General features: G+C 44.3%; 2 protein-coding genes across 8 annotated transcripts in view; one reads left to right on the top strand and one right to left on the bottom strand.

Annotated features, from left to right (window-relative positions):
- DHX32 (DEAH-box helicase 32 (putative)) overlaps window positions 1–4,267 on the bottom strand; it is a 59,660-nt gene extending 55,393 nt beyond the window's left edge. For 4 of the 5 annotated variants that reach the window (XM_040486736.1, XM_040486735.1, XM_040486737.1 and 1 more), the window contains exon 1: window positions 4,120–4,265. The gene's annotated coding sequence lies outside the window, so the exon portion shown is untranslated. Of the gene's footprint in view, window positions 1–4,119 lie in introns of all 5 variants that reach the window. The other variant, XM_040486738.1, reaches the window with a different exon arrangement.
- FANK1 (fibronectin type III and ankyrin repeat domains 1) overlaps window positions 1–6,509 on the top strand; it is a 108,789-nt gene that overhangs the window by 1,640 nt on the left and 100,640 nt on the right. The window lies entirely within an intron of this gene.

The raw sequence follows: 6,509 nt of genomic DNA on the forward strand, positions 1-6,509 counted from the left end.
CTAGGGTTTAAGGGTAAGGGAAAAGGGTGGACACAGAGGGAACCCCTGATATATAGGCCCTGAGACTTGAAGGGCGGTGTGGGTTTGAAACTCAAGAGTAGGAAGATGAGTAAAGCTGTAGCTAGGAAGACTCGGGCGTTACAGTGGTGTAGAAAAAAGACAAGTCTGGAAAAGCCAACAGGAGCCAGATCATGAAGGCTTTATAAAACTATGTAGTAAATGTATTATGTGTATGAATTATACACTTACATCCCGTCGCATTGGGTTTTGAGGTGGGTGGAAAATTTTTGTTAACTAATCCGTGCCTGGGGAACAACTGTACGTTTATTCCTTTCCACATATTCTTAAATGCTTTTATCAGTTTAATGCTTTTATCAATTTAATGTTATAATCCAAACAATCACCATTTACCTTAGGAAATTTTTTTTCTTTTAAGATTTTCTTTTATTTTTTATTATTTTTTTTAATGTTTATTCGTTTTTGAAAGACAGAGAGAGACAGAGCACAAGCAGGGGTGGGGCGGAGAGAGAGGGGGATGCAGAATCTGAAGCAGGCTCCAGGCTCTGAGCTGTCAGCACAGAGCCCGACGCGCGGCTTGAACTCGGGAACCGCGAGATCATGACCTGAGCTGAAGTCAGATGCTCAACTGACTGAGCCACCCAGGTGCCCCAAGATTTTATTTTTAAGTAATCTCTACACCCAAGTTAGGGCTCTGACTTAGAACCCCAAAATCAAGAGTCACATGTTCCACTGACTGAGCCAGCCAGGTGTCCCAGGAAATTCTTTCACAGTCTAATGAGCACCCTTTTGGGTAAATATTTACTAAATCATTTGCTGTTAGTTAATATTTAAAGGACACCATTAAACGAATTTTGTTTTTTAAGTTTATTTATTTTGAGAGAGAGCGAGAGGAAGGGGCAGAGAGACAGAACACAAGTGGAGGAGGGGCAGAGACAGAGGGAAAGAGAGAGTTCCTGACAGTGCAGAGCCTGATGCGGGGCTCGAACCCACGAACCTGTGAGATCATGACCTAAGCCGAAATCAAGAGTTGGACACTTCACTGATTAAGCCACCCAGGCACCCCGCCATTAAATGATTTTTAAGGTTCCTTTTAACTTCAAAATTCATACCTAACTTTCAAAATTCAGATTTTACCTGAAACTCACAATATTTCATCCTCTCAAAGATATTGGAGAGCACTGAAGATACACTATTAAGTACTGTAATTATCTATAACTACAATTAAACTATTGTCAGTATGATATTAACAATATGCTGTCATTATCTAAGAAATTGTAAGCCTTGTGTTTACATGACACCTTTTGTTAGTGATGGGTTTCAAAGAACATTTTACAGCTACAGTTGAATGTACCATCAGCAAATTGATTGAAAGGAAGGATCCTTCTTAATTGCTTTAAGGATCAGACATATACCCAAGGACACCCCAAGGAACTGCGAGAGTCAGTCTTATCCATTCTGTTTCCACACACTTAGGTTTCTATTACTCTTCAGAATGACCTTTATTAACCGAATCATTAAAATCCAATAAACATAAACTCTTCAGACCTCACAACTGGTTCATACTCTGGCCATGGGCAGAGGAGGACAGGGGCTACCACTATTATACAGAATAATAATAAATCAGTGAGCTGAGAAATGACTCCCCAGGGTAATGGCAAATTAAGTTCACAACCTTGGGCTGTTCAGAGTGGTTTTGGCTCTTGGCTTACACATTTATATCTTTAATTATTTTCTTCCTAAACTAACTACACTGTTGGAACGATAACCCACATATGACAAAACATGGGAAATATACATCAAATTTTTTTCTTGATTTGTTTTTAGAAAATATTGAAGTTCAACAGTACTGTCTCTTTCCTAATTTCCTAGTGAGTGACAACACCAAAAGGTAGCTTTGGGGTCTTTACCCTGGCTTTCATGATCTTTCCTAACCCCACCAAATCACCCTAAGCAGACACACAATCGGTGTTTATCAAATGCAACATCAAGATAAGCCCCCAGCTCCCACTGAGGACCCTGTTGAACTGCCTCCTCTCTGTATAAAAAAATCGGGGTCCAGTTTAGACCAGGCAGCAGCTGACTGACACATACCTGCCCTTTAAAAGAAGTGCTCAATGGGGATCTAAGTTCTTCCAATGACTAAGAGACTGAGGCATTCACTGAAAGGACTGAAGCCTTCTCCAAACCTCTTTTTCTACTGGTCTATCATCTTTGATGGGATGACACCATCTTCCCAGTCATTCCAGCTGGAAATGCAAGAGTCATCTTTTACTCCTCCATTCCACTCACTACCCCTCGCACCACCCCACCCACCAGCGTGCCTGTTTATTGCACCTTTAAAATACACCCGAACGTGCACCTTCCCCTCCCTGTTGGAATCACCGGATTCCAAGCCACCATCTTGCCAAAGCCATGAATGGAGGCTTCCCTGATATCTGCAGTTCCTCCCCTCTGCCCCGTCTGTGCTCTACCTGGAAGCCAGAGTGACCGCTTCAAAATAACACATTACCTCGTGCCACTCTTCTGCCAAAAGCCCTCTAGAGTTGTTGTAATGATCTAGTTGCTTCTTCAAACTTACCAGGTGTATGATAGATAATTATGCTTCAAGCGTATGGGTGTTTTACTCCCTTAAACATAACAAGCTCCTTTCAGGGCGGTGAGTCTTTGCACAAACTTTTCACCCCTCCTGTTCTGAGGGTGTTCCGACAGGTCTGACTCAACATCCTCTGGTCTAAGCTTAGCCATCTCCTCCTTTTCTTCTTCTTCTTCTTTTTTTTTTTTTTTAAGATTTCTTTTTAAGGGGCGCCTGGGTGGCGCAGTCGGTTAAGCGTCCGACTTCAGCCAGGTCACGATCTCGCGGTCCGTGAGTTCGAGCCCCGCGTCGGGCTCTGGGCTGCCGGCTCAGAGCCTGGAGACTGTTTCCGATTCTGCGTCTCCCTCTCTCTCTGCCCCTCCCCCGTTCATGCTGTGTCTCTCTCTGTCCCAAAAATAAATAAAAAACGTTGAAAAAAAATTTAAAAAAAAGATTTCTTTTTAAGTAATCTTTATACCCAACGCAGGGCTCGAACTCAAAATCCTGAGCTCAAGAGTCACAGGCTTTACTGACTGAGCCAGCCAGGTGCTCTATAGCCGTCCCCTCATTGAATCCCTCCCTTACACCCTAAAGTAGGTAGTGCCCCCTTCCTCATGTTATTCTTACCTTTGCGGTTTTTCTCTTCCTGATCGCAATTGTAATTCTTGTGCTAATTAAAAAAAAAAAAAAATCCGTTTTCTCCACCAGATTGTAGGATTGTGGAAAAGGGCCCTGCCTGCCATCGTGGCCCTGGTGCCTGACGGGAAGTAAGCCCCGAAGAAGCATTTATTGAATGGCAGGCACGGCTGTTAACAGCTGAATGCCTTATCTAACTTTATTTCCTTGAGACCGAGGTGTAGTTAAAAGCAAAAGCCATTTTGCTCTGCCACAGAAAGGGCTGTGCTCCAAAGGAATCTGAAGTGGAGATTGTTCCAGGTCAAGTTCATTCAACTCAGGCGCTTGTAAAGGTTAGCTTGGTTGCACACACGGCCTTCCTTTTCACCAGCCTCAAGGAGACGTTTCGAGAATCTCATTTTATCCAATAAAATTAAGGAAATGGGCAAGCCATCTTATTTTTGAGACCAACGGCTCCCCAGATCATCCACCCAGCAAAATCTGCTCACTGCCATGAGATACTGGTGGGTTCATTACCTAAGAGACTGGTACGAATTTAACAGTAATTACATAAGCCCAGGATCGTTTGTTTTAAAAATCTGTTTAGCAGGGTTTTTTTTTTTTTTTCTCAAGTAGCCTTGACCCCTAAAGAATATTAATTCTATCAATTAGGTTATAATTTAAATATTATCATTAAGAAATGCACATATCCCTCTCTCTGCCCCTCCCCCCTCATGCTCTGTCTCTCCAAAAGAAATAAATGTTAAAAAAAAATTAAAAAAAGAAAGAAATGCTTATATAAATCAAGTTCAAAACTTAGAAAAAAAAAAAAAACAATTTCAAAGCAACATCTTTTAAATAGCTGTAGTTTCAAATCCCCATCAAAAGGCTAAAATCATGGCAATCCTGACCTCCGGATGCTCAGCCAGCCCCGGAAAGGGGGCAGATCGACTTGATGGTTGCCGCTGGGTCGCACCAGGAGCTCGGGTTCACCTCAGCATTATTCCTCGGCCAAGTCTATTCCTGCTAACTTGGATTTTACCTCCTCTGGACGGGAAAAGGGAGCGCTGTTTGGACGCGCCTCCTCGCCTCCTCTCCGGAGGACCCGCCCGGTCACACCCAGGAGCTGGGCGAGCCAACCAGGCTCCAGGAGGGGTTTGTGCACACCCGCATCAACCGGGAATGGCCTGAATGACTCATGGAGGACCGAAGGTGGTGCGAACTCCTCACCCAGTAAACAACTCACAACCCTGTTCTTGCATTTTTGTGCTCGCAGAGCTGGTGACAAGCCAGGGGCGTAGATGCTTATGGTTGGGAGCCTCCAGCTGCACTGGGGGGTTGGGGGGGGGGCATTTCTCTCCTGGGAGGTTGAAGGAAGGGAGGAGGCATTCCTTTCTCCTAGACTCCAGGTGCCAGTTCTTGTAGCTGTGCCCCGTCCCCTTTCAGGTTGTCAGGGACCCTTCTCTGGTCTTGTGTCTTAGGAACACGGTCTCTCGTTCTCCTCTCCTGCCTCCCAGTCTCAGTCTGGAATGCACTCACTGCCTACCTGTCTATTGGTTAAAAAACAAGTCTTGGGGCCCCTGGGTGGCTCAGTCAGTTGAGCGTGGGACTTAGCTCAGGTCATGATCTCACGGGTTCGTGAGTTCGAGCCCCACGTTGGGCTCTATGCTGACAGCTCAGAGCCTGGAGCAGGTTTCGGATTCTGTGTCTCCCTCTCTCTGCCCCTCCCCCACTGACACTCGGTCTCTCTCTCGCTCTCAAAAATAAAAGCTCTAAAATAAAAAAAAAAAAAAAAAAAAACCTTGCAGGGGCCTGGGTGGCTCAGTTGGTTAAGCATCCAACTTCCAGCTCAGGTCATGATCTCATGGTTTGTGAGTTTGAGCCCCCCACCCCCACCCACTCCCGCATTGGGCTCTCTGTTTCTTAGCACAGAGCCCGCTTTGGATCCTCTGGCCCCCTCCCCCCCCCCCCCCCCAAAAAATAAACACTAAAAAGAAAATTTTAAAAACGGAAAACAAGTCTTGAACTTCACTGTCTCTTGGAAACTTTGCCTATTTCCCATCTCCCAACCTAAATCAGAGTGACTTTCTCCCTCTTGGGTTCTGGGTCTGGATTTTATTAATACTTTTATTATTCTAACATGTTGTAACCAATATATATCTGTTCAACTCTCCCATTAGAAGTTAACTTGAAATGGATCGAGAGATCAAACATAAGACCTGAAATTTTAAAATTCCTGGAAGAGTGGTGCTGGGTGGCTTGTTGTTAAGTGTCCAACTTCGGCTCAGATCATGATCTCATGGTTCGTGAATTTGAGCCCCGTGTCAGGTTCTGTGCTGACAGCTCAGAGCCTGGAGCCTGCTTCAGATCCTGACTGTGTCTCTCTGCCCCTCTCCTGCTTGCTAACTTGCGTGCGTGCTCTCTCTCAAATATAAATAAACATTTGTTTATTTATTTTACATTTATTAATTTTTGAGGGACAGAGAGAGGCAGAGCACAAGTGGGGGACAGGCAGAGAGAGAATGAGACACGGAATCTGAGGCAGGCTCCAGGCTCCGAGCTGTCGGCACAGAGCCCGACGCGGGGCTCGGACTCACGAACCGTGAGATCATGACCTGAGCCGAAGTCAGACGCTTAACCGACTAAGCCACCCAGGTGCCCCAAGTTTTCTGTTCCTTTTTAAAAAGCTTTTGAGGGGTGCCTGGGTGGGTCAGTCAGTTGTGTCTGGCTTCAGTTCAGGTCATGATCTCATGGTTTCTGAATTCAAGTCCTGCTCAGTGTAGAGCCTGCTTCAGATCCTCTGTCTCCCTCTCTCTACTCCTCCCCCACTCTCTCTCTCTCAAAACTAAACATTAAAACCATTTTTTGAGATAGATACTAACCTTATTGTTTTTCAGCCTACTTTTTCAAATATGTGCACTGAAGACTGTGAATTTCCCTCCAAGCCCAGATTTAACCAAAGTCCCCACGTTTTTATCTTTTGTGAAGTTGTATTAAAGCATGACATGCGCAAGAAAGTGCCCGGTATTAAATATACAGGTTGATGAATTATCCCAAAGTAAACACACCTGTAACCAGCTGATAACCACACTCGTAACCCAAATCAAGAAACAGCTATTAGTTATTTCAAAGCTTGAGTCTCATAATATTGCCTGTTCCTTTAAAGTTCATGCCGGATCATTCCAACACCTGAATCACTTATAGGTTCGTCTCTCTTTTCTGTTTTTCAGTTGTTTGGTCACGTATCTTGGCATTCCTGTTTTTTTTTTTTTTTTTTTTTTTTTTTTTTTTTTTTTTTTTT

This window comes from Herpailurus yagouaroundi, unplaced genomic scaffold, assembly GCF_014898765.1.
Source record: "Herpailurus yagouaroundi ecotype Mexico unplaced genomic scaffold, PumYag 163, whole genome shotgun sequence".
In the NCBI taxonomy this organism is placed as follows: Eukaryota; Metazoa; Chordata; class Mammalia; order Carnivora; family Felidae; genus Herpailurus; species Herpailurus yagouaroundi.